The 26,782-nt window shown below is 42.1% G+C and overlaps 1 protein-coding gene across 2 annotated transcripts in view; it reads left to right on the top strand.

Moving 5' to 3' along the window:
- The window catches only part of cap2 (cyclase associated actin cytoskeleton regulatory protein 2), a 243,243-nt gene that overhangs the window by 3,095 nt on the left and 213,366 nt on the right, over window positions 1-26,782 (top strand). The window contains exon 2 of one of the 2 annotated variants that reach the window (XM_087978631.1): window positions 13,978-14,234. The exons of the other annotated variant lie outside the window; for it this stretch is intronic. The gene's annotated coding sequence lies outside the window, so the exon portion shown is untranslated. The remainder of the gene's footprint in view (window positions 1-13,977; window positions 14,235-26,782) is intronic. 2 annotated transcript variants of the gene reach the window in all.

The raw sequence follows: 26,782 nt of genomic DNA, 5'->3' as shown, positions 1-26,782 counted from the left end.
GTGCAATATCCTTCGACTTAACCCAAGATCAGTATCTCCCCTGAATACTTGATAGTGAAGACTAATTTTTAAACTGTGGTGCACCTCTCACTGGCCATTCTCATTTTAGACAAAGAGATGCCTCTGCTTGAGCTTTAAGGGCTTTAATAAGATTTTTAAAATGTTTTTACGTAATCTCAAATACCCAGTAAATGGTGTAATTCAAAATGTGAAATCTTGTCACTACGTATTCTAGATGAGAGTCTCCAAGCCAATTTATTGTCTTTGTGGATCATCATAGGTGTATACAATGAAGTCTTAGGTCACTTGTAAAGATAAATCAATATATCCACATTAGTTTTCATGTACTTCAGGTAGTTGATGTTCATGTAGGTTTTATGGATTTTAGTTTGAGGTATTGTTTAAAGAATAGACTTTCACGAAATAAGCGCAAACAGGACCAAATTGCACATCCTTTCAGGATTTAAAGGTCATGTGACTAAAGGGTTGTAGTTTGCAAAACCCTAACCTATCCCCTTTTTTAAAGCCAATTAGAATGTGGTTTTGTAAACAAAGTGACTGCTGGAACGTTCAAAAAAGATGATTTATAATGAACATGTTACTCATTTTGGGTAGGTACAAGAAAATATTTGTGACCTATTTGTTTGAATTGACCATTCAAGCTTTGGACTGTATGCACCTTAGTTTTCCTTCATGATTCTCCATGTTAGGATGAAGGGTAATCTATATACCGTAAATAGCTACAGTAAATAAAATGTATAACAGATCATAGATTATGTATACTTTTCAAGTACTGCAGTTCCTTCTGTTTTTGGGTCACTTGGAGTGACAGATGTGGTGGTGAGCTTACTGCATCTAGGTGTACCACCATATGAGTCTGCTGTTGGCAGAAACACATGGCTGGAGACTGCTCATCCTTTTTGCATTTAAATTAATGACTCTGGTGAATTGTCACGAGCACAGATTTGCTTGATATTAACCTGTTTTAAGCAATGTATGATGAAAACACAATATTTTAACACAACAAATTAAGACCATTGTTTTAATTTTGAATATATTAATTTATTAGCTTGCTTTCTAGAAATATGTTGTACATATATTACTTTTTTGACTAATGTTGCCATTCAGGCAATAAATTCACATTCAATTTATCTGATGGCTCTGTACTCAAATGCTTCCTTCTAAATTAACAGTCTCAAACATATTAAATTTAATGTTTGATTTCTGGATTTGTAATGAAAGGAGTGCTGTAAATGGAGATGAAAATTGAGCAGTCAAATAACTGAATTGCCTTTTTAAGTAGTTAGTGCAGTCTGGTACTAAATTTGGGTCAGATGGGATGTCATGATTTCAAGTTGTGTAGGGGCACAATCAGTATCTGATGCAGTACCAGGCCAGTTGCCATGGGAATAGAATGAATGAGGAAAGAAAATCAGTGTACCTGGTGCATGTAGTCATAATTTTTACAGTATCTTGCCAATATATTGTGAACGTAGAATTGGCAAAGTTTCTTAAAGATAGAATGCTGCAAATATACTTTTTTATAAAACAGTTTGAAACAGATTGCAAATCTGGAGTTGTGTTTTTTGTGTTATGGCTCATCATTCATATGTCAGTAATCCTTTGAGACACATTCATGGGTTTATTACTTTCATAGTTATATCCTCAGGTCACATGCTATCTCATGTTCTAACTTATTTGAATCACTCAAAGCAAATCCCTCTGTCTAACCTAATGGTGTAATGTTTACTCAGGGACTTGTATGCCTGAGGATTGTCATGTTTAATTGTAATAAACGATTGTTGGATTCTTCTGTACCAAGATGTCCAGGGATGTGTAGGTTGTATGGATTGGCCATTGTAAATATGGGATTACAGGGATAGTTTGGGGGTCTGTGTGTCTGGAAGGGTTGTTGCAGACTTGAAGGGCTGAATGGTCTCTTTCTGCACTACAGAGATTCTGAAATTCTACAAGATATGCATAACTTCCTTGCGTTACAGAAAATACAGTAATACTTGTTAACAGGTAAAGCACCCTATTAGACACAAGCTTACACGATGCACTATTCTTTGAAGGAGTTACTGGGGGAAAATCTTAACTTATGTTTATGTAAAATGGGAGTCAGCCCTTTTTTGTAAATATTTTTGAGAAAAAAGATTACATTTTTTACAAAATTACAAAATCACTACAAATCAGTATAACAACCATATAATATAACAACAATAACAGTAAACAAACCACTATTTTACTCCATAAACAACTGAGGAGAGAGGAAAAAAAACCTACAAAAACTACAATTCAATAGATAACTAAAAAAAACTAAAACCAAGTTAAACCATGGTAAATTAAATTACATTCAATTATCACACTTAGTGCAATCCCACCAAAGCTCCTCACCATCCGAAGCATCAGTAGGCATATCCGTATTTGTTTGGGATTCTTCCTCCCAGGAGCCCCCGGACTGCCAGACTACACAAAGGCCCTGACCAATATCGTCCACATAATTCAGAAAGAACCGCCATGTTCTATTAACAGTTCCGTTTTCTGGTGCACCATACTCGTAAGGAAGTCCAGGGGGATGTGCTCCATAACTAATCCACACCACCCTGAGAGTCCCAGGGGATTCTCTGACACATTACAATGTTCTTCCTCACACAAAATGAAAGAATATTACAGTTTCTTCCCATGCGTGTCCAAAGAAGGGAGATTTGGCAAGCCCAAAAGGAGAGAAACCAGATCCACCTTAACCTCGGTTCCCAAGACCCCTTCCAAAACACTCGCTATGGCATCCCAATATCTACGAAGCTTGTGCCATGACCACAAGCAATGAGTAAGAGTGCCAACAGCTGTTTTACATTTGGAGCACAATGGGGACACTCCTGTCTTAGATTTTGCAAGCCGATCTGGTGCCAGATGAGCCTTGTGGAGTACCTTCAATTGCATAGCCTGCGTTCTGTTATGAATCAAAATCTTCTTTACGTTCTCCCAAATATCTACCCATGCCTCTGACGAGACTTCCACCCCCAATTCTTGAGTCCAGATTCCGCACAGCAGCTCAATGTCTTTTGAAACATTGCCTCCTAATAAGTGATGGAGGGTGCTGACCAAGAAAGTGCTCATAGACCGAAGCACTCTCCTCTCTATATCCGACTTAAAGGGACTAATCATCAATGTAGTCTTTTTCTGTATAAAGTCCCTAATGTGAAAATAACGAGAGGTCCCTCATAGATGGCTCATATTTCTGACTCAGCTGCTCGAAAAACATCATGACCTCCCCGTCAAATAAATTCTCAAACAGGAGACTCCTCTAGACTCAGAGTTTCAAGCCAGAGTCCATCAACCGTGGCTGGAATGCTAACATTCCTACTATGGGAGTGAAAGGGGAAGTTTTTTGTAAGTTGCCCTCACCTTGTCGCATCATTCTCTAGGCTTTAACCCTGTTCAGGACAATCTGATTTCTGCAATGGTCCGTAACAGTCCTTATCTTGTCCGTGAACAACAAATTGATGAGGGGACATTTTTCCTGGAAGGCCTCTATGTCTAACCAGATTAACCGCGGGTACTGGCAAGCCCAGTCAGCCACATAGGACAGTAAGGAACTCTATTGATATTTCTTAGAATCCGGGAAATCCAAACCTCCCATCCCCTGCGGAAGCTGCAATTTAGCAAGCTTAATAAGAGGCTGCTTATGATGCCAGATGAAAGGTCCAAGCCAACTGTAAAGCCTCTGTAGTGCCTGCCTAGGCAGCATCAAAGGGAGCATTCTCATGGGATATAATAAGTGAGGAAGAACATTCATTTTGACCAGAGCTATCGGCAGATCATCCCAGAGCCAAAGATCCTGTCTGATCTTCTCTAGCAACTGCGCAAAGTTAGCTTTATACGATTGATCGAAAACAGGAGTGATAAAAATGTCTAAATACAAGAAACCTTCCAGTGACCACCTGAAAGGGAAATGGGTTCCACCCCAAAGATCCATATTCTAGTAAGGCCCCCCACAGGCATAACTTCCGACTTCATAAAATTAATTTTATACCCCGAAAACGAGCTAAATAGATTAATCGCTTGTATCAAACGGGGCACAGATGTAATCGGATCAGTTAGAAAGAGAAGAATATCATCTGCGTGAAGAATGATCTTATGCCCACCTGATCCTACCTCCAGGGCAGTTATGTTGGAGTCCCTCCAGATAGCCTCTGCCAACGGCTCAATCACCAATGTAAGTAATAATGGATCAATGTAAGTAATAATGAGAGAGGGCACCCTTGTCGGCTGTCTCTGCTGATATTAAAATTGTCCGACCATATACCATTAGCATACGCTGCTTTCAGATCGCTATGTGTGATCCAGGTGGATCACACTGCCACCCACCTGGCAAAAACCCCTCCAAGGTCAAACCGTTCTAGTACATGTAAGTGATATGGTCACTCCACTCCATTCTCTGCATCCAGGCAGACTACCAAGTCCAGAATCGACCCTTGCTGGCATACCTGGACCATGTTTAATACTCTTCTAATGTTATTAGTAGACCTACAACCCTTAATAAAATTTGTTTGGTCCTCCTTTACAATGAAGGACAAAACTCTCTCCAACCTCAATGCCAGCATTTTCACCAATTTTAAAATCCACGTTCAGTAATGATATGGGCCTGTATGAAGTGCGATCCTCTGGGGCTTTCTCTTTCTTAACAATAAGATAAATATTTGCTTCTCTGAGAGGAATGGGAGACAGTCCAGACTGTACAAGTAGTTGTACATATCCAACAGTGGCCCAGCCAGCCTGTCTATAAACCCCTTGTAAAACTCACTGTGAAATCCGTCTGAGCCAGGCGCTTTATCTCTCTGGAACTGCTTCCTGTATTTCTGGGATTGTCAGAGGGGCATTCAGAAAAGACGTCTGCTCTGAAGTTACACCTGGAAGGTCCAGGGTCTTTAAAAATGACTCTATCTTCGCCAATCTGTCCTCACTGCCCTCCGACCGGTACAGGTCAAAGTAGAACTTCCTAAACGCTGCATTAATCTTTTTGGCATTGCAAGTAAGAGTACCCGCACTCTCTCCTAATGGATGTGATAGATTGGGGGACATTATTCTTTCTGGCTAGGTGTGCTATATATCTACCTGGTTTATCACCATACTGAAATAACCTCTGTTTCACAAAAGAGGTTTCCTTCTTTGCTGTCTGGGTGAGTGCAGTATTCAAGGTAGTCCTGAGGGCTGTAATCCACCGCAGTTTGGCTACAGGTAGTCTGTCAAAGTTTGCTGTCTCAGCTACCTTCAGGTGAGCCTCATGCAAACGCTGCTGCTCTCCCCTTTGCCGCTTCCAGGTTGCCGAGTAAGAAATAATCAAACCCTGTGCATAGGCCTTGGCAGTGTCCCAGAGCACTGGTTGATTATTGGCCGTAACCAAATTATTGTTCCGGAAGATTCCCATGAAAAATACTCTACAAACTTGCAATCCTTCAAGAGGAAATGATCCATGCACCAGTGCTGTGAGCCTGCCCCGTTACCACCGGCCTTGACCTCCATGTACATTGCTGCATGATCGGAGATGGCTATGTTCCCGATTTCAGTGCAAGACCGCACTGAATTCAAAAAGGTGGATGGGGCAAAAAAAAATGTCAATCGTAGTATAGCACTTATGTGGCTTAGAGAAAAAAGTGAAATCCCTACCTTCGAGGTGAAGACATCGCCACACATCCACCAACCCCAGCTCCCTGTTCAGGTCCACCAACTGCCTAGATTATGGGGACATATCCGCAAAGTCCTTAGGCATCCTGTCCACTTCGGGGTCAATAAGTCAATTAAAGTCTTCCCCTATAATTGTATGACATGCCCCAAGGGCCATCAACCTAGAAATCGCATCCGTTAAAAATTTGAGGGTATGTGCCAGGGGGCAATATACATTCAAACTCCCATACTCCTCTCCATGATTAAAGCAACCACTCTACACAGCCTTTGATCTGACCAAGGCTTTTGACTTAATTGAGAAGTGCTATGGAAGACCCAGTCAAAGGCCAGCTGGCCAGCAAATAATCTCCAAGTCCTCCAAACAAGATGTCAGCGACAGTCCTCTCTGATGATAATGTGATAGAAGGTGTGGACATGGTCTACAGGATGGACCAGAAAATATTTCAAGCTTAATCAATTTGAAATCCAAGAAGAAATCTACACTAACCTTGCTTGTGGAACTTCAGTATGCAGATGACAATGTCATCTCTGCTTCTTGGAAGAGAACCATCAAGCCTTGCTTAATGCCTTCACAGAAGCATACCAAAGAATTGGTCTCAGCCTCAACCTCAAGACTCAAATCCTTTAAAAACCTGTCCTGGGTCAGGTTCTGGATTAGTGGTGCTGGAAGAGCACAGCAGTTCAGGCAGCATCCAAGGAGCAGCGAAATCGACGTTTCAGGCAAAAGCCCTTCATCTTTTATTCCTGATGAAGGGCTTTTGCCCGAAACATAGATTTCGCTGCTCCTTGGATGCCCTCCTGAACTGCTGTGCTGTTCCAGCACCACTAATCCAGAATCTGGTTTCCAGCATCTGCAGTCATTGTTTTTACCTGGGTCGGGTTCTAGTCTATCCCCCCAAACACAGCTTCTCAAGAAAGAGAAATCTTCTTTCTCTCATCTAAGGCTGATATCGATACAGAAATTCAATATCACTTCTCTTCTTCAATGACTGACCGACTGTGATATCCAGGCTGATACCAAGATCCTTGTATGTGAGGCAGTCATCCTTCCGACTCTTCTAGATGGTTCTGCAACTTGGACTATGCCAAGAAACTCTTGAGGTACCATCAACATGGTTTGAAACAGATTCTGTGCAGGATCTAAATCGGTGTGTTTATTGATGGAGTTCTGGTTAGAATGCCATGCCTCTAAGAATTCTCATGTGTGTCTTTGTTTTGCCTGTACTAGGGTGTGAATTGTCCCAGTCAAAGCGGTGTCCTTTTTTGTCTGTACGTATGGAAACTGGTGATAGTGGATCGTGTATTTTGGTGGCTAGTTGGTGTTCGTGTATACTGGACGTGAAACAAAGACACACATGAGAATTCTTAGAGGCATGGCATTCTAACCAGAACGCCATCAATAAACAGACATCGATTTATATCCTATTTACCTTCCCTTGGGGGAAAAAAAAGAAAAGACATCACCCACCTTAGGAAACCAGGGCCGACTATAGAGAGGTGGGACATACCACCAGCAATTCACTGGAGACAGTCTCACTGATGTTATCTAGTATGGTGACGAAATGTCTGAAAACAAATCTTCCAGCTCAGTGAGCTAAATTCCATACTTATCAACCTCAGCTACAAATCTTCTCAAAAATCACTAACTCCCTGAAGAAATGTAACATAAATATCAATGCGTGACATATCTTCATTCAGAAGAAACTAACTTGGAGGTAACTTATGTATGAAGGAATGGCAAGTAGTGGTATGGGAAAGAACAAGAAAGGCATACAAATTATCTCAAGGTCAAGGACAACTTCCACCTTCCAGAAGAACCTGCCTAATGCTCAGTTGGAGAAGTGGTTCAAGGATCAGGGTCATCAGCCACACAAAGACTCTCAGAATCCATGACCAGTGATATGGAATTTTTTGGGTGGACAGTATTCTCATTAACAAGTGTTCACCAATGACATTTAACTGCACTAGCCATTTGTATGTTGGGGCAGAAGAGTAGGTCAAAGGCTGGGGATAAAAACAAAAGAAGGGGCAGGTTGGGCTGTATTTGTATCAGAATACACCTTTCAGTTCAACGACCATGAGTATGTCAATGCATGTTATGATGTGAAGGTGCTGGTGTTGGACTAGGGTAGACAAAGTTTAAAAAAATCAGGCAAAATACAAAACCAGGTTATAGTCCAACAGGTTTATTTGGAAGCATTAGCTTTCAGACCACTACTCCTTCATCAGGCTACCAAAAACTAGTGCTTCCAAATAAACCTTTTTGACTGTAAGCTGGTGTTGAGTAATTTTTAACTTAATGCATGTTAAGTGATTTTTCTTTAAGCCAGTGGAAAGGGAGACCAGAAGAACAATGCCTAAGGCCTGTGAGGCCAGGGAAGATTTAAATAGCAAAAGATTTCGTGATACAACAGCCATACAGAGTCTTAATGGATGTAGTGAAGAAACAAAGATTATGTTCAAATGAGGTGTGAAATTCCACAGAAAAAACAACTGAATGTATTGAAGGAGTAAGGAAAGACGTGAAAGGAAGGCCAGTCCAGCAAAACAAAAGTAAGGCTAAAAGAGGAAGGAAACAAACGCACAGAACAAGATGGAGGAGAATGATGTGATCTAAAGTTGTTGAATGATAATGAATCCAGAAATTGCAGAGTGTCAGATTGAAAGACAGGGTGTTGTCCTTGAACCTCCATTAAACTTCACTGGAATACTGGGAGGTCATAGATAGAAAAGTTGTCATAGGAGCAAGGTGGAGAATTCAAGTGATTGAAAGCCAGGATTATGTCTGCGAACAGAATGGGGATGTTCCACAAAGTAGTCACCATGTCAATGATTTGGAGATGCCGGTGTTGGACTGGGATGTACAAAGTTAAAAATCACACAACACCAGGTTATAGTCCAACAGGTTTAATTGGAAGCACAGTAGCTTTCGGAGCGTCGCTCCTTCATCAGATGGTAGTCACCTCATGAAGGAGCGACGCCCTGAAAGCTAGTGTGCTTCCAATTAAATCTGTTGGACAATAACCTGGTGTTGTGTGATTTTTTTTAACCATGTCAGTATGTAGTCTCCCAAGTGTAGAGGAGTCCATGAGCACCAAATATAGTATACTAAATGAAAAGAAGTACAGAAGAACCTCTATTGTCTGAATATCAATTATCTGAATTTCGAATTATCCGAAGAAGACCTCAAGGTGCTGCAAAAAAGTTACATCAAAGAGGTAAGTGTATTTGGATTACCTGTACTGAAGAACATGTGCAAACTCTGGCAAAAACAAAAACATAAGCACCTCAAGCAACAGCGACTGGATTTTTTTTAGGTAAGTGCTGGTTACACATACCCGATTCCTGAAGAAGTGCTTATGCCTGAAACGTCGATTCTCCTGCTCCTCAGCTGCTGCCTGGCCTGCTATGGTTTTCCAGCACCACATTTTTCAACTCTGGTACTCCAGCATCTGCAGTCCTCATTTTCTCCTTTTTTTTTAAGATGGGCAACTTAGAGAAATGGTAGTAAATTATTGTTTTAAGATTAAAGGCAAAATAGTTAAATACCACTTCTGAGAGAAGAACAATCATCCTGGAAAAACACCGGTTATATCCGGAGGCTGTGAAGGGTCATTTGTGGAATGTCTATGAGATGGCTTTCTGGAGCAGTTTGTAGTGAAGCCCATTAAGGAACAGGCAGCCTTGGATTTAGTATTGTGCAATGAGGCTTAAAGTTAATCAACCCTGAGGAGGCAGCGATCATAATATGATTGAATTTACTCTGCAATTTGAGAGGGAGAAGGTAGAATCAGAGGTAACAGTATTACAGTCAAATAAAGGCAACTGAAGGAGGAGCTGGGTACAATTGACTAGGAGAGGAGCCTAACAGGAAAGACTGTGGAACAGCAATAGCAGGAGTTTCTGGAGTAATTCAGGAGACACAGTATACAGATTCACCCTGAGGAAAAAGAAACATAGTACAGGGAGAATGAAGCAATCATGGCTGACTAGGGAAGTCAGATGTAGCATATAATGTCGCAAAGGGCAGTGGGAAACCAAAGAATTGGGAAGCTTACAAAGACCAACCGAGGGGAACAAAAGAAATAAGGAGGGAGAAGATTAAATATGAGGCTAAGCTAGTCAGTAATATAACAGAAGACTGTAAGAGTTTCTGTAGATATATACAAAGGGCAAAAGTAGATATTGGACTGCTGGAAAATGATGCTGGAGAGATAGTAGCAGGGAGCAAGGAAATGGCCGAGGAACTGAATAATTACTTCGCATCAGTCTTCACGGTAGAAGATACGAGTAATATCCCAAACATTCAAGCGATTGAGAGGGCATCGCTGAATATGGTGGCTATCACCAAAGCGAAGCCACTAGGAAAACTGAATGGCTTGAAAGTGGATAAATCACCTGGACCAGATGGGCTACACCCCAAAGTTCTATGGGAGATAGCAGAGGAGATAGTGGAGGTGTTAGTGGTGATCTTTCAGAAATCACTAGAATTGGGAAGGATCCCAGAGGACTGGAAAATTGCTAATGTGACACCCCTGTTTGAAAAGGCAGTAAGACAAAAGATGGAAAATTACAGCCCAATTAGCCTAACCTTGGGTCATGGGTAAGATCCTGAAATCCATTGTGAACGATGAGATTCCTGAATACTTGGAAATGTATTGTAAAATAGGACAAAGTAAGCATGGTTTAATCAAGGGGTGGTCATGCCTGACAAATCTGCTAGAATTCTTTTGAGGAAGTAACGAGCAGGTTAGATTAAGGAGAGCCAATGGATGTTATCTACCTGGACTTCAAGAGGGCCTTTAACAAGGTGCTGCAGAGGAGGATACTGTGTAAGATAAGGGCCCATGGTGTTAGAGGCCAGGTAGAAGCATGGATAGAAGCTTGGCTGTCTGGCAGAAAGCAGAGCGGGGATAAAAAGGTTCCTTCTCAGGATGGCAGTTGGTGACAAGTGGTGTTCCACAAAGCTTCATGTTGGGATCATAACCTCTCACGTTATACATTCAAGATCTAGGTGAAGGAACTGGGGGTGTTCTTGCTAAGTTTGCAGATGATACAAAGAGAAGTAGAGAGACAGGTAGCATTGAGGAGACTGGGAGGCTGCAGGAGGATTTGGACCGGTTAGGAGAGTTGTCAAAGAAGTGGCAGATGGAGTACAATGGGGAAAAGTGAGTGAGGTCTTGCACTTTGGTAGGAAGAATAGAGGCATGGACAACTTTGTAAATGGGGAGAAAGTTCAGAAGAGACTAGGGTGAAGTGCAAAGAGACTAGGGTGTTCTAGTCCAGGATCCTGTCAAGATAAACCTGCAGGTTGAATCAGCAGTTAGGAAGGCAAATGCAATTATGGCATTTTATTTTGAGAGAACTTGAGTATAAAATCAGGGATGTACTTCTGAGGCACTATACAGCTCTGGTCAGACCACATTTGGAGTGTTTTGTGCAGTTTTGGGCTCCATATCTCAGGAAGGATGTATTGGCCCTGAAGTGTGTTCAGAGGAGGTTCACTAGAATGGTCCCAGAATTGAAAGGCTTAACATATGAGAAACGTTTGAGGACTGAGTCTATACTCGATGGAGTTTAGAAGGATGAGGGTGCATCTAATTGAAACATAAAGAATACTGAATGGCCTGGACTGAGTGAATGTTGGGAAGATACTTCCATTGGTAGGAGAGACTAGGACTCAAGGGCCTGGTGTTAGAGTAAAGAGAAGACCTTTTAGAAGGGAGATATGAAGGAACTTCTTCAGCCAGAGCATGGTGAATCTATGGAATTCATTGCTACAGAAGGCTGTGGAGGTCAGATCATTGAATATATTTAAGACTGAGATAGTTAGGTTCTTGATTGATCAAGGGTTATGGGGCGAAAGTGGGAGAATGGGGTTGAGAAACTTATCAGCCATGATTGAATGGCAGAGCAGACTCGATGGGCTGAATGGCCTAATTTCTACTCCTATGCCTTATGGAAACAAGGTTAATGTTTCAGGCAGGGAATTCCACACTGACTCACCAAATGACTCCTCACTTTTCAAAGTTTACCAGCCATCATCATGCACAAGTAAGGAGTGTGATGAAATACTCTCCACTTGACTTGGTAATTGCAACTCCATCAATAAAGAATCTTCAACCAGTTGGCACAAAACAGTCTACTTGGACAGCACCCCAGATTAAACCTACCTCCGTAAATCATGCTGTTAGTGTTCTAAACCATGAGGTCTAAAACTTTGAGCAATTTCCAGCTTGAAGCTTTCGGGAGTGACATTGATCACTAATACAAATATTGTCTCTTTTGAAATAATTAAGAATGTGGCAAATGTGTTCCAATTTCTGAACTAGCATAAGATACTGTACCAAAGCAGAATTATGACTAGAACTGTGATATAGTGCAATAGTTGCTTGATGCTTGGATTTTTAAAATCCTGATATCTTCCTTCTGATTCATATCAAAAGTGTTGCGTGTCTCCTTGAGACAACACTATATACATAGATGATGAAGATAGTGAAGACACTTAGAGCTCTATAAAACCCAATTAATTTATTAAGTATTTAAGGAATAACACGCTTTTAACTACTAGAGATATCTCAATCACTGTCTTTCACTGCCTTGGCTCTGTAACTAACCCGGGAGAAAGTGAGGACTGCAGATGCTGGAGATCAGAGCTGAAAATGTGTTGCTGGAAAAGCGCAGCAGGTCAGGCAGCATCCAGGGAACAGGAGAATCGACGTTTCGGGCATAAGCCCTTCTTCAGGAGGGCTTATGCCCGAAACGTCGATTCTCCTGTTCCCTGGATGCTGCCTGACCTGCTGCGCTTTTCCAGCAACGCATTTTCAGCTCTGTAACTAACCCCAAATATTATTTCAAGAAAGTTTGTTGCTGGCCAGGCTGGAATTCTTTTTGATATCTTCACTACACATGATGCATCATACCTCTTCGCAGTGGTGGATCTCCAGAGTCCTGCTAAAGTCAGGGTTTTCCAGGCTGTTTTTCATATAGTCCAGACCTGCCAAGTTGACATTCTAATTTCTTACTTTTGGAATTGCATGTGAAACTTATCCAGTTCAAAATAGTTATATCATACATAGCTAGCAATTGTCAAATTTCCTTAGTTTCTACAGATCCTTCTCCCTGTGTGGTCTCAACTGTAACTTAGCCCCTGATTGGTTCTCATGGCAGCTGGAATATCATTCCATTCATTCTTCCGAGCTGCAGCTTGAACTTGGGTATGGTAACCTATTTACCTTACAGAACCTGTTTCTACAATGCCTTCTGTCCAGTGTGCAGTTAACTCATTCTAGTCCACTATAAATCTCATTGATTCCCATATTTTGGCCTTTTCCAACAAAGCTTCTTTGCAGCTGCTGAGCGACCTGTAGGGATTTACGGAAACAAAGTATAAACCATACTGCTTTTTGTAAAACTTTGTTCATTCTTCATTTGTCAAAGCAAACTTTGAAAATACGTATATGTATCCTTTTGGTTTTGGAGACCTATAAGTGAGTATTTTTTGGCCTTTTGAGTCTAATGATGCCATTTATGGCGTGATATCACAGAAAACAAAGCAACAAATAGAACCGAGACTATTTGCTTTTTAAACTCCTTTTCTCCTAGATATACACATTCCTGTACATCATTTAAAATACACTTTGACATGGTTTGTCTCTTTCATATAAGACCCTTCAAAGGAATACAGTTATGGTGTCTTTGCAAAAGGTGTATTTTTTTTAAAGGATTCACAGCTCTGAGGCATATTAATTTGCTAGAGATAAAATTTCATACCTCATTCGGATGGAACTTCTCAGAGATCTGCGGGCGAATTTGACTGGGTAGTAGCTCTGTAGTACCAGCACTGTCAATTGTAGCAATGGCCTGGATTGAGAGTACAATTAGTTGTCAGACACTTAAGTACTGGATTCCAAGAACAGGAGAAGGGACAGAAATCACAGGCCCCAGTACCACTCAATAGTTGGGCCCTTGATCCAAGTGCAACAGGCTTGCCCTTGACTGAACATAATGGACCTCTGAGAACCCTGGTGCACCCTCTGTCTGGACCCTGTCCATTGTTCTCGCAGATGGGATGGTAAGGCCCAAAGATTGCAGGGAGAAGAGGTTGAGGGTCTTGATGGAGAGAGTTAGGTGAGGTGTGGTACACCTGCAAGGGTAGACTTTGGAGTGGAGGGTGGCTGATGTGGATGTGGATGTGGAGCCATTGAGGAAGTTGTCCTTTTATGCCATCCTCCCATCACCATCCCCTTTTCCAGCCCAACGAAATTGACATGCTGGTGTCCTTTCCAGGAAGAAATCTGCTGTCCTTGCCTAGTTTGGCCTACGTGTAACTCCAGATTCGCAGCAACGTGGTTGACTGTTACCTGCCGTATGAAGTAGGAGGAAGTGAGGACTGCAGATGCTGGAGATCGGAGCTTAAAAATGTGTTGCTGGAATGCTGCCTGACCTGCTGCGCTTTTCCTCCTTTGATGCTGCCTGACCTGCCGTATGAACTGGAGGGACTGACCTGGTGGTATCATCACTAGACTATTAATCCAGAGATCCAGGTAATGTTCCATGTTTGAATCCCGCCACGGTGGAGAGTACAAATTTGAATTCAATAAGAATCTGGAATTGAGAGTCTAATAATAACTATGAAACCATTGTCAGTTGTCACTTTAAAAAAAAAAGTCTGGTTCTCTATGCCCTTTGGAGAAGGAAACTCTCATCCATACCTGATCTGGCCTGCATGTGACTCCAGACTCTCAGCAATGTGGTTGATTCCTAACTGCCTTCTGGGCAGTTGGGGATAGGATGCTCTCATTCAGTGAATGAATTTAAATAATGTGACCAAGTAGGCTGCTCATTTCATGGCAAGCTCACACATCATGAAAGAATAAAACAAAAGTTTGAATGTTGAGTAAGGAAAACTGAGCTAAGCTTTGATACCTCCATTTGGGATTAGAGATTAGATGCATGGTCATTTACTGAAGTAACAGCAATACTCTTCAAACCCAAACACAAAAAAAAAGTCATAAAATCATGCAGCAGGCTACTGAGCCCACTCTGTGTCAGCTCCTGTAAGAGCTAAGTAAGCAAGCTAAGAGCTTTGCCAGTCCTGGTCTTCCAGAAACTTGAAGAAACCAGAACAAGATTGATTCACTTCGTTTTAAGAATGGATTTTTATAATACTTAATGAGATTTACAGAGTTTAAAACTTTAACTAAAATCAGCAGTTTAGTTCCCTGTAAATACAGATATATCGTAATCCAGTAATTGAAAATATTAGATGCCATGCTGTTCTGTATTTAGGACTACTTTTTAATACTAAAATCTGCCAGTGGTATTTGTGTCAATTTGTTCTTGGGTTTCAACCAGTTCAATAATGGAGGAAAGAATGCTAGACTAAACTGAGAAACGTAGGAACCGTTATAGAACTCTGTATACGCTATAGAAGTTAAATGGAGTTTAAAATTTGTTTCTAGATGGTAACTGAAGAAGGTGTTAGGAGTTGAAGAGGAGTATACCAGGGTGTCCTGAAGAAAGACCCCGGAGAAACCTCAGAAAGGAGGGGGAGAGGAATATGTATTTGGTGGTAGCATTGTGCTGGAGGTGAACGAAATGAGTTGTATGATCCTTTGGATGTGAGGCTGGTGGGAAGAAAGTTAGGATCATTGCGTCCCTATCATTGTTGGGTGAGGACAGAAATGTGGGAAATGGGTTGGATACAGCTAAAGGCTCTGTTAATTGTGAGTAGAGAGTCCTCAGTTGAGGAAAAGGGTGGACATTCCTGAGGAGCCCCTGTAGAAGGTGACATCATCTGAAAAGATGTGAGGGAGATGATGAAACTGGGAGAATGGAATGGAGTCCTTACAGGAAGTATGGTGTTTGTTTATGGCGTTGTGGTTGGAGTGCCAGGCCTCTAGGAATTCTCTGGCATGTCTTTGTTTAGCCTGTCCCAGGATAGATGTGTTGACCCAGTCGAAATGGTGGTTTTTTTTCCTCCGTGTGTAGGGCTACGAGGGAGAGAGGGTCGTGTCTTTTTGTGGCTAGCTGGTGTTCGTGTATCCTGGTAGCTAACTTTCTTCCTGTTTGCCCTATATCCCATGGACAAAACCAACGTCTTCTACAAAATTCCATGCAAGGACTGCCAGAAACACTACGTAGGACAAACAGGAAGAAAGTTAGTCACCAGGATACACGAACATCAGCTAGCCACAAAAAGACATGACCCTCTCTCCCTCGTAGCCCTACACACTGAGGAATAAAACCACCATTTCGACTGGGACAAAACATCTATCCTGGGACAGGCTAAGCAAAGACATGCCAGAGAATTCCTAGAGGCCTGGCACTCCAACCACAACGCCATAAACAAACACAGATCTAGATACCATCTATCAACCTCTCAGAAAACGAACAGGAAATGACATCACCACAAACCCCAGGAACCCCATCCAGGACAAACATATAAATAGAAAGCAGGAGACAACAGCTTTGCTTCACTTGGAGGTCGCCACTGATGATGTTACCTCGCCAGGTAATGAAACGTCTGGATATCAAATCTACACTCAGCGAGCAAACCTACAGCCTAAACCTCAACCTGAGCTACAAACCTTCACAAACCTGGCTATAACTACTTTGGGACCTCTTTGGTGTGTTATATTATTTTGTTTTGTTAAGAGCCTTTGAACATAATGTATTTGAGATTTTTTTTAAGCCATGCAGTATTGTTTCATTTATGCCACATTAGTTTGCTTGCTTTGAGTGCTATTAAAATATTCTGTGAGGTGTAATTTGCATTTCAGTCTTGAAATCCCATTACTCAGTCATATTTTGTACCCCGTTTTTAATTGCTCAATTTTTATTACTGGCTTTTAAATATAATTCTCTGCTCATTTCACCCTTTGGGTTTTTGGAATAATTGGTAGCAGTATAAAATTGTATAATAAAATGTATACTGCACACAAGTCACTTATTTCCTACATCCTTATAATGACAGAATGAATTATGTTTTATTTATTTTTAGAAACCCAAACCTTCTCCACTGCTTCAGTATATGACCTGTTTTGTCGATCCTCAGTATGTTTTAGGCATCAAGCTGACAGAATGCAGCATATTTACATCTCATTTGTTTTTGTCTATTGTTAGCTTCCAACATTAACGTTCTTAAATAAAATCATGCAATGTTGGCATCATTGACAAGACCACCACCAATTGCCTTGGGGAAGTTGGGGTGTGTACTATAGTTACACTATATTGTTAGGAGCTCCAGGATTTTGATTCAGTAACAGTGAAGGAACAATAGTATTGTTCCATGTCTGGATGTTGCATGACTAGGAGGGGAATTTGCAGGGGGTGGTGTTCTCATGTGTCTGTTGTCATGTTTATTTTGGTTGTAGAGGTCGTGACTGTGGAATGTGCTGCAAAGGAGACTTGCAGAGATTGTCCTGTGTATATTGGTGACTGCGTACATCAGTCAGCCACTCTGGGTAGGTGGTGGAGGAAGTAAATGTTGAAGGTGTAATGGAGTGCCAATCAGGTGGCTGCTTTGTCCTGTTGTGTTGAGCTTTTGGAATGTTGTTGGAGTTGCACTCTGAGGCATGGAGTGTACTGTATTCCATCTGCACCTGACTTGTGCCTTTTGTAGATTTGGATAGGAATTTGGGAGTTTGCAGAATTGATGTATATTTGTGGATCACAAGAAGTTACTTCTTAATGTTACTACTATCTGATACAATTGCTTGTGATTCTTTTTTTTTCTTAAATTTATACGCACTATCTTCCATATTTAAACTTGGTATGAAAGCACCATAACTTTGTCTTCCCTTAGGTGAGCCATACATGGAAGTAATGTGCTTTGTAAGTTGCCTTGGTTGCTGTAGATTATTGTTATACTGTAGTTGACAACATGCCCAGAGCGCTTGACCTGTAAGGACCTGCATTGATGCTGGAACTGCCTTTTCATTTATTTGCGACAAGAGGGGTGATTGCAGATTTGATGGAGGTTTGGCTTGTGATGGTTAGACTACCCAGATATTCTCTGTGTTGCATATTCTTTATAACAACAATGTGCATTTATAATATGCCTTTAATGTAGTAAATGTTCTAATATCCTTCAGAGGAGCATTACCAAAGAAAACTTGGCACTGAGCTATCTGAAGAGACAGCAGGAAAGGTGACCAGAAGCTTGTCAAAACATTATATTTTAAATAAATCCCAAAGTACAGCAGAAAGTGGAGTATTTGTTTAGACAGAATACTGCATTAAGCAGTTGGAAAGATGGATGGAACATTACTTTGTATTTTACTCAAGAAAGAACACTGCTTTCCCCTCTCTTTTATCTCCCCAGCCCTCCTCCACTACTGTATGTGATCAGACAAACTCAAGAAATTCTTAAAACATGCTTGTTTTTTCAGAAATTTGGAATGAAAAGAGGAAGTACTGGAAAAGTCAACTAAGGTACTATAGTGAGGTTAAGCTTGCCTGTTCCCTTTCCTGTCTCTTCCCACTTCTCATACCAGGGGCTGAGCACAGAACTGAGGCTGACATGGCAGATAATGTGATGGTAGCCCATGTGCTTGTTTGGGTGAATGTAAAAGAAACTGTGATACTATTTTGTAGAAGAGCAGGAACTTTAACCCTGGTGTTCTAGTCAACCTTTATCCCTTAATCAATGTCAGAAAAATAGATTAATTGATCAATATCATCACACTGTTACCAGTAGGGAGTATTAGCTGCTGCTTTACCAGTGTTACAGCAGTGACAAAACTTTTGAAAGAATTTCTTAGCAGTAAAATGCAATAAGTTGAAGTTTTTCTTTCTACGCAAATGTTAGACTTTCCTGTTTTCCGCTTGAACGTTTCAGATCTGATTGGAAATATAAATATTCAGAATCTCTAGAAATGCAACTTCGAGCAATTTTCTGAATGAGGTCCAAGGAAGTTGACCTAATACATGTGCTTCCATGTGAGCCTGAAGCATTTAAGTGCACAAATTCCCACTGAACTGCTTACCACCCAACTTGCTATCCTGCTCCCACATGTTAAACTGATATTATTGACTATTCTATCTTTTCAGGTGCTTTGCTGTTTGCCTTTAAATCTACCAACATAGTTCTGCTCCACTAAGAAAACACTATGTAATCCCACTGTCCTTTTTAACTCACTATCCCGTCTCCAATCTCCCTTTCCTATCCAGGGTTCTTGAATGTGATGTTGCCTGCTGAATCATACCCATCTTTCCCAAAACTGTGTTTGAATCTCTCCACTCAAGTTTGTGTTGCTACCGTGGTATGACACAGCTCTTATCAAAGTCACAAATTATGTCCTATGTGACTATGACAAAGAGTAAAACTGTCCTTTCACAATCTTCTTGATCTGTTTGCAGTCTCTGACATGGTTGCCCACATTACTCTTTTGAGCCTCTTCAGTCACCAGATGGATGGTACCACTCATTTGGTTTCCATCTCATTTAAATTGTAGCCTGTGCATCAATTGCAATGACTTCTTTTTTCCACTCTTGCACAATTACCTCAGGTGTCCTCCAAGGATTTTGGCACCCTCTTATTTTTCATCTATGTGCTGCCCTGGCAGCATTACCTGACAACACAGCATTTTCATGTGTTTCATGTGAATGCTCATAGCACCCAGCTCTACCTCTCAATTCCCTCACTCAGCACCTCCATTGTTGCTAAATTGTCAGAATGTTATCCACTGGAGCATAAATTTCCTTCAATTAAATATTGGCAAGCCAACATTTTCCTTTCCCTTCCCAGCTACTGACTCCATTTATCTCCCTGACAACTGAGACTAACTCAATCTGTTCACAACCTTGATATCAAATTTAACCACGAGATGTGCTTCCAACAATATATTTACAGCGTCGAGACAGCTGCTTATTGTTATGAACAAACTTGGAGTGAGCTAGGTTTCTCTAAATCCAAATAATCAAGATTCATAACAGGAGGTTTTTCAGAAACCAGGGAGGTAAACTGGGAGATTCTTCCCTTTTGGCAAGGTGGTCACCGACTACTGCAAGCAATATCCAAAGCCTGAACTGTAACCTGACAGCCGTAAACACAGGCAGAACTCATTAGTAAATAAGCAGTTATCACAATACATGCCATGACTTATGGGATAGTGTGCTGGAAATCATTTGAGTATGGCTTTATGATTGGGAAGTCATGCCTGACAAATTTACTAGAATTCATTTGAGGCGATAACAAACAGGATGTATAAAGGCGAAATAGTGGATGTAATATATTTTGATTTTCAGGAGGCAATTGATAATGTACAACAGGTTAGGCTACTTAATAAGATAAGATCCCCTTATATTGGAGGTAGTATATTAGCATGGATTCGTTGCTATGCTGAGCTCTGCAATAATGGTACCATATTGTCTGGCCTCCATGTTCTCAAAAGTAACATTTTTTCATATGCATCCCTTAGCTTCACTTTTGTTTCAAAGCTGCAAACATCTTCTTACGTATTCTTCCCTTTTTAAAAGCAGAGTCCTTTTTTTCACATTTTCAGTCCATAGTCCAAAAAAAAGTGGTCTCTTAGTGTGGCTACCAAAATCTGTTCTACTGTCATTTCACTTCAGAAAAACATTGGTGATTTTTCAAACATAAGTCTACAAAAAATAAAAGCATGCAGCCATCATTACACTGTTTTTAACTTTTTTGAAATTGTGCATCCTCATCCCTGTCTGAGCTCACTTGATGTTAAAATTCTCATTCATACCTGTTTTAATCTCTAGATGTAACTAATCAAATTTACTTTAGTCTAACCTCTATTCCAACACTGGAAGGAAAAAGAGTAGGGGTGAAAAATAAACACTGCCAACATCAACTCTTACAAATTCTATTTATGTACAAACTATATTGATGTATAAAACTTGTGAGACCTTTAATCTAATATATTCCAAGGCTCTTCAGAGTTCCATTTATGATTTACTTGCCAATTCAAATAGCCAGGTGTTTATGATCTCTCAAGTTCATCAGTGTTATCTCTTCCTGCAGCTCATAGTGCTATCGTATTTCTTAATGCGAAACTTGATATTTATGTTTTTGTCCTTATAATAAGTGCACTGAACATACTGTTGATGCAGTGCTGCAGTATTTGGGTTTATTTTTTTCCCCACAGTCTTGGAAAGGTGGCTGCCTTTCTCTGCTTTTGGCTATTGAAGTAACTCCTTACATTCTTGCAATCTCCTTACTCAATCCAGCAGAAATATTAAACCCCCTCAATGGCACAAAAACTCTTTTATGTGAGAGATCATTGGCTCTGAATATTTATTGTTTCACTGTATACAGTATTAAAATATTTTGTTTTCAATAATGTAGCTTGTTGCTCAGTTTTTCACCTTGATCCTAAGATTGTCATACTAACTACTGTAAGTAATCTAATCTAATCTATGTCTGTGATTTCTTCCCTACACTACTTGTTTGTGTGCACAGGCTTCCATTGATTGATTGATTGTCTTTCATTTGTTTGCGTCACTGACTGAAGGTGACCCCAGATATTTTCTAATCAATCTGTTTTTAGATGTTCTTGCACACCTTTGGACTAGATAGGACTTGAACCTGGGCCACCTGGCTCAGAGGTAAGGACATTGCCACAAGAACTCTCGGTGACCCCACCTATTTTTCTCATCACCACATGTTCAGAGCAGGTGGGACTTGAACTAGGGTCTCTTGATCAAGAGATAGGGTCACTACCATTGGATCACAAGAGGGCCCAAATAAGTGTCAAAGTATGCAGGAGGTATTAATTGCTTCAGGTTTGTCTGTAGCCTAAAATTGAAGGTGATTGAAGTTTTAAAATGATGACATTGTACTGCAAGCTTGCTTTTTCTAAGCACTATCTTCAGTTTCTTCGGTGGACCATGCTATCTTGGGTGCATGTTTTGGTCATTTCAGATGAATGTGAAGTATCCCAGGACATATTTTAAAGAGCAATATGGAGTTCATCTGATATCCTGGACATTATAAATCCAGCTCTAATGGGAGAACAAAAACCGATTATATCTGGGTGTATATATGCACAAATATTTGAAGGGTTTAGTGAGGTTGAAATGGTGATGATAAATTGTGGTACAAAAATAAGGAAGTTATAATTAACCTTTACAAAACACTCAGCTTGACCATGTGTTAAATTCTGAGGACCGCATTTTAGGAAATAAGAAAGTTTTGGAGAGGGTGCAGAAAAGATTTTCAAATATGGCTGCAGGGATGGGCGACTTCAGTTACTGGATGAACTGGGTTGTTCTCCCTAGAGAAGATGAAAGGAGATTTGATAGAGTTCTTCAAAGTCAGCAGTTTGCACAAAGCTGTTGGGGAGAAACTATTTCTGTTGGAAAACCAAAGTTTTAAAGATTTATTTTGATTGCTAAAGGAATCAGCGATAACATCAGAATCATTTTATATATTAAACGGTTGAAATCTGGAACACACTGCCAGAAAGGATAGCAAAGGCATATTCATTTATAACTTTTAAAAGGGAATTGGACGTCCATTTGAAGGGAAAAGTAATTGCAGGATTGGGAAGAAAGATGAGGGATTGGAATTAGCCTAAATTGTTTTTGGAAGAGTTGAAATAGATTTGACTGACTGAACGAATGGCCTCTTTCCATCCTGGAATCATAAAATAGTTACATTTTCTGTAATACACCCTCAACCCACATTACCAATATAAATTAACTGAATAAAAACTGATGCTGGAAATTTGAAACAGAAACAGAAATTGGTGGAAAAGCTCAGTAAGTCTGACAGCATCTTTGGTGAGAAATCCAGTTTCTGAGTAAGGGTCACTGGTTCTGAAACATTAACTGATTTCTCCCCACAGATGCTGCTCGACTCCGAGCTGTTCCAGCTATAACTGATTAAATATCATTACACACAAACTAAAAATAAAATATGTGTAAATCGGGTGCTAAGTTTATTGTCATTTAATGAGTTATCTTTTGACGTTCTAGTAAGAATTACTCTGGAACATTGATAGATGCAATGAGGCATTAGGTAAATACAAGACCATGCTTTCTTTCTTTCCCCTGATTGTCAGAAAACTTGAAAGAAATTATAAATGCAATGCAGGGTAGCTACACCAAGTGTTTTCAAACAGATCCATTTAAAGATTTTGCAGAGAGGTTATAGAATCAGCACTCCAATGAAATTCTATTCTAAAACCCATGATCTGTAGTACTGAAAAGAGTCAGTCCTGAAGAAGTTCTACATGTTTTGCAATATTAACTGTTTGTCTCCTCAGAATATGCTAATCCTGCTGCACATTTTTAGCACTTGCTGTTTTTGTTACAGCTTTCCAGCATCCGCATTATTTAGTTTTTAGTCTAATCTAATGGTTCAATGCATCACATGCAGTTATGGAATTGAGTGTTGAGAAGCAGCTGGATTTTTATGCAAGGAGCATCTACTTAAATAAAGACTGTTCTGACTAAAACAAATTTGAGTAGAATGCCAGATTAGGCAGAATTTTCAGTAAAATCCATGAAGTAATGGAGAGTGGCATTAAGTGAATTGGACCTTCAGAAAGCCAACATAGATATGATGGGCCAAATGACTTCCATTTGTGCTGTGACCACTTGGTGATTCTGTAATTCTTAGGGGTACCAAGGCAAAAGTCATGAAAGTGATACATTTATGGGGTATTATCTTTTTATTAGTATCCAAATATTTGGGTGACACTAATATTGGTACTTGAGGAAAAATTATTTTGAAAACAGAAGAGCCAATTTGGATGATTATCTGTTGCCTGCTGCCTGCCTATCCTTCAGAGCTTAGGAGTCTGGAAAATTATTCTGTGTGTTGTGTGTTGTGTGTGTTGTGTGTTGTGTGTGTTGTGTGTTGTGTGTGTGTGTGTGTGTGTGTGTTTTGTGTGTGTGTTTCACGTTTTGTAGGTGCACACTTAAGCCATGAGCTAAGTGCATTCCTAAGGCATGTTAACAATAAATTAAACTCATTATTACCATTTTTAGCCAAGTGATATCCTTACCTTCATTTCCTTTTGGTATTTAATGTGTTGCATGTAACAATAATCTATTTTAATTCCGTAGTAAAGAATGAAGGAACTTGCATTAAATGCATTTCAATGTAAATACAGGTAATCCTCGCATAACATGATAGTTGCGTTCCCATACGACATGGTGATATAGAAAATTGTGCGATGGATGTAATGGAGCCTATGGGGTAAAACACGGTTAGGGACTCTAGTTTAGTGAAGCTAACAATTTCTGTTCAGTTATAAAGTTGTTACAAGTGAAATTTCCCAATAAATTGTTGTATTCCTGACTCCTTGTGGAGGGGAGTTTATCCAGAAACTGGCTCTCTGCCATTAAACTTTGTGAAACTCCTGGAAGTTTTTTTTGGTGGAAGTAAAAATTTTTTTTTGAGGCGGTTGCCTGAAGGGCTCGGATGCTCTGAATGGCTGAAGGTTTTGATTGGACCTGGATTTCAGAGAGAATGAGGGGCTGAGACTCTCCGATCCTCCTCAGATCCCCACCCCCCTCTTCAAATGGAGACTGGGTGGATTTGGACCAGGCATAACTTGGGATGGAGGGGGTGGGGAGCGATGAAGGTCGCCAGTGGTCCATCTTTACTTTTACAACTCCCCCTCGACAAACTTTTACCCTCTCTTGTAACGTTGCCATGCGTTGAAGCTTCAGATAGCCAGGAACTTAGCCTCTGTTTTAGAAAAGGTCCTGCTTACTTTCCAACACTCGCTAGAAATAGCTGTACTTGTATCGTCCTTTGCTGTGTGTGTGTCCCTCTCGCGCTCTCTCTCGTGCTTTCTCTCGCGCTCTGTCTGTGTCTCTGTGTGTGTCTCTCTCTTGCTCTCTCTCTCTGTCTCTTGCTCTCTCTGTCTCTAACTCACTCTCTGTCACGCTCTCTCTTTTTCTTCCCCCCCTCCCTCTGTGAGTGCGTGTCTGTCTGTGTACCTTGCTTTCACTCTCTCTCTGTCATGCTCTCTCTCTTTCTTCACCCCCTCCCCTGTGTATGCTTGTGTCTGTCTATCTCCCTCTCTCTCGTGCTGTCTCTCGCTCTCTCCGTGTCTCTCGCGCGCGCTCTCCCTGTGTGTCTGTCTCTCGCGTGCGCTCTCTGTCTTGCGTGCGCTCTCTGTCTGTGCCTCGTGTGCGCTCTCTCTCCCTCAGTCTCGCACGTGCGCTCTCTCTCCGTGTGTCTCACGCATGCGCGCTCTCTCCCTGTGTCTCGCGCGCGCTCTCCCTGTGTGTCTGTCTCTCTCTCGTGCGCTCCCTGTGTCTCGCGCGCGCTCTCTCCCTCTTTATCTCGCATGCGTGCGCGCTCTCCCTCTCTCGCGCGCGCTCTCTGTTGCGCGTGCTCTCTCTGTATTGCGCACGCATGAACTCTTCCTGTCTCGCACACTCACGGAGAGAGCGCGCTCTCGACAGAGAGGGAGAGAGCACGCCCTCGACAGAGAGGGAGAGCGTGCGGTGACAGAGTGGGAGAAAGCGCGTGAGACAGAGAGAGAGTGCAAGCGTGCGAGACAGAGAGCGAGAGTGCGAGCGAGACAGAGAGCGCGCACGCAAGAGAGACAGAGAGAGCGTGAACGAGACAGAGCGCGCTCTCTCTCTGTCTCGTGCGCGCGCTCTCTATCTCGTGCACGCGCTCTCTCTCTGTTGCGCGTGCTCTCTCCCTCAGTCTCGCACGATCACAGAGACAGTGCGTGCGAGAGAGAGAGAGAGAGAGAGAGCACGTGCGAGAGAGACAGAGAGAGCGGCACGAGACAGAGAAAGCGCGCCCGTGAGAGAGACAGAGAGAGCGCTCTCTCTGTGTATCTCGCGTGTGTGTGCTCTCTCTCTCTCTCTCGTGCGCGGGCATTCTCTCTCTCTGTCTCGCGCGTGCTATCTCTCTCTCTCTCTCTCTCCGTCTTGCGCGCACACTATCTCTCTGTCTCGCTTTTGTGCCCTCTCTGTCTCTCTCACGCGCATGCACGCGCTGTCTCCCTCTGTCACGCGCGCGCTATTCCTGAATCTCGTGCGCGTGCTCTCTCTCTGTCTTGCGCCCGCTCGCTCGCTCGCTCTCTCTCTCTCTCTTTCTCTGTCTCATGTGCACTGTCTCAGTGAGCATGCGAGAAAGGGAGAGATCATGCATGCGCGAGACAGAGAGAGCGTGAGCACGAGATAGAGAGAGCGCGCACGAGACAGAGAGAGTGCTCTCTGTCTCGCGCGCGCGCTCTCTGTCTTTCTCGCGTGCCTGCTCTCTCGGTCTTGCCCGCACTCTCCTCTCTCTGTCTCACGCACATGTGCTCTCTCTCTCTCTCTCTGTCTCGCACGCGCGCTCGCTTTCTCTCTCTGTCTTGCACGCGCTCGCTTTCTCTCTCTGTCTTGCACGCTCTCTCTGTCTCGTGCGTGCTCTCTCTGTCTCGTGCGTGCTCTCTCTGTCTCGTGCGTGCTCTCTCTGTCTCGTGCGTGCTCTCTCTCTGTCTCGTGCGTGCTCTCTCAGTCTCGTACGCGCTCTCTCTGTCTCGCGCGCGCCGCTCTCTGTCTTTCTCGCGTGCCTGCTCTCTCGGTCTTGCCCGCATTCTCCTCTCTCTGTCTCACGCACATGTGCTCTCTCTGTCTCGTGCGTGCTCTCTCAGTCTCGTACGCGCTCTTTCTATCTCGTGCGCGCACGTTCTCTCCCTCGTCTCGCACGCTAACAGAGACAGTGCGTGCGAGACAGAGAGAGGTAGAGCGCACGCCCTCGACAGAGAGGGAGAGCACGCGGGTGACAGAGAGAGAGAGTGCGCGCGCGTGACAGAGAGTGCGTGACACAAGAGAGAGAGCAAGCGATCGAGACAGAGAGAGACAGAGAGAGCGCATGCGAGAGAGACAGAGAGAGAGAGATAGCATGCGCGAGACACACATACTGAGTGTGCAAGAGACAGAGAGAGAGTGTGCACTCGAGACAGAGAGAGAGAGCGCACACGAGAGAGACAGACAGACCGAATGCGCGCAAGACAGAGAGAGCGCTCTCTCTCTGTCCTGTGCGCGCGCTCTCTCTCTGTCCTGTGCGCGCGCTCTCTCTCTGTCCTGCGCGCGCGCTCTCTCTCTGTCCTGCGCGCGCGCTCTCTCTCTGTCCTGCGCGCGCGCGCTCTCTCTC

This window comes from Chiloscyllium plagiosum, unplaced genomic scaffold (genome assembly GCF_037043375.1).
Source record: "Chiloscyllium plagiosum isolate Xiang-an unplaced genomic scaffold, Cpla_swu_hap1 HiC_scaffold_34, whole genome shotgun sequence".
Lineage (NCBI taxonomy): Eukaryota > Metazoa > Chordata > Chondrichthyes > Orectolobiformes > Hemiscylliidae > Chiloscyllium > Chiloscyllium plagiosum.
This window is presented reverse-complemented; position numbering and strand designations above follow the sequence as displayed.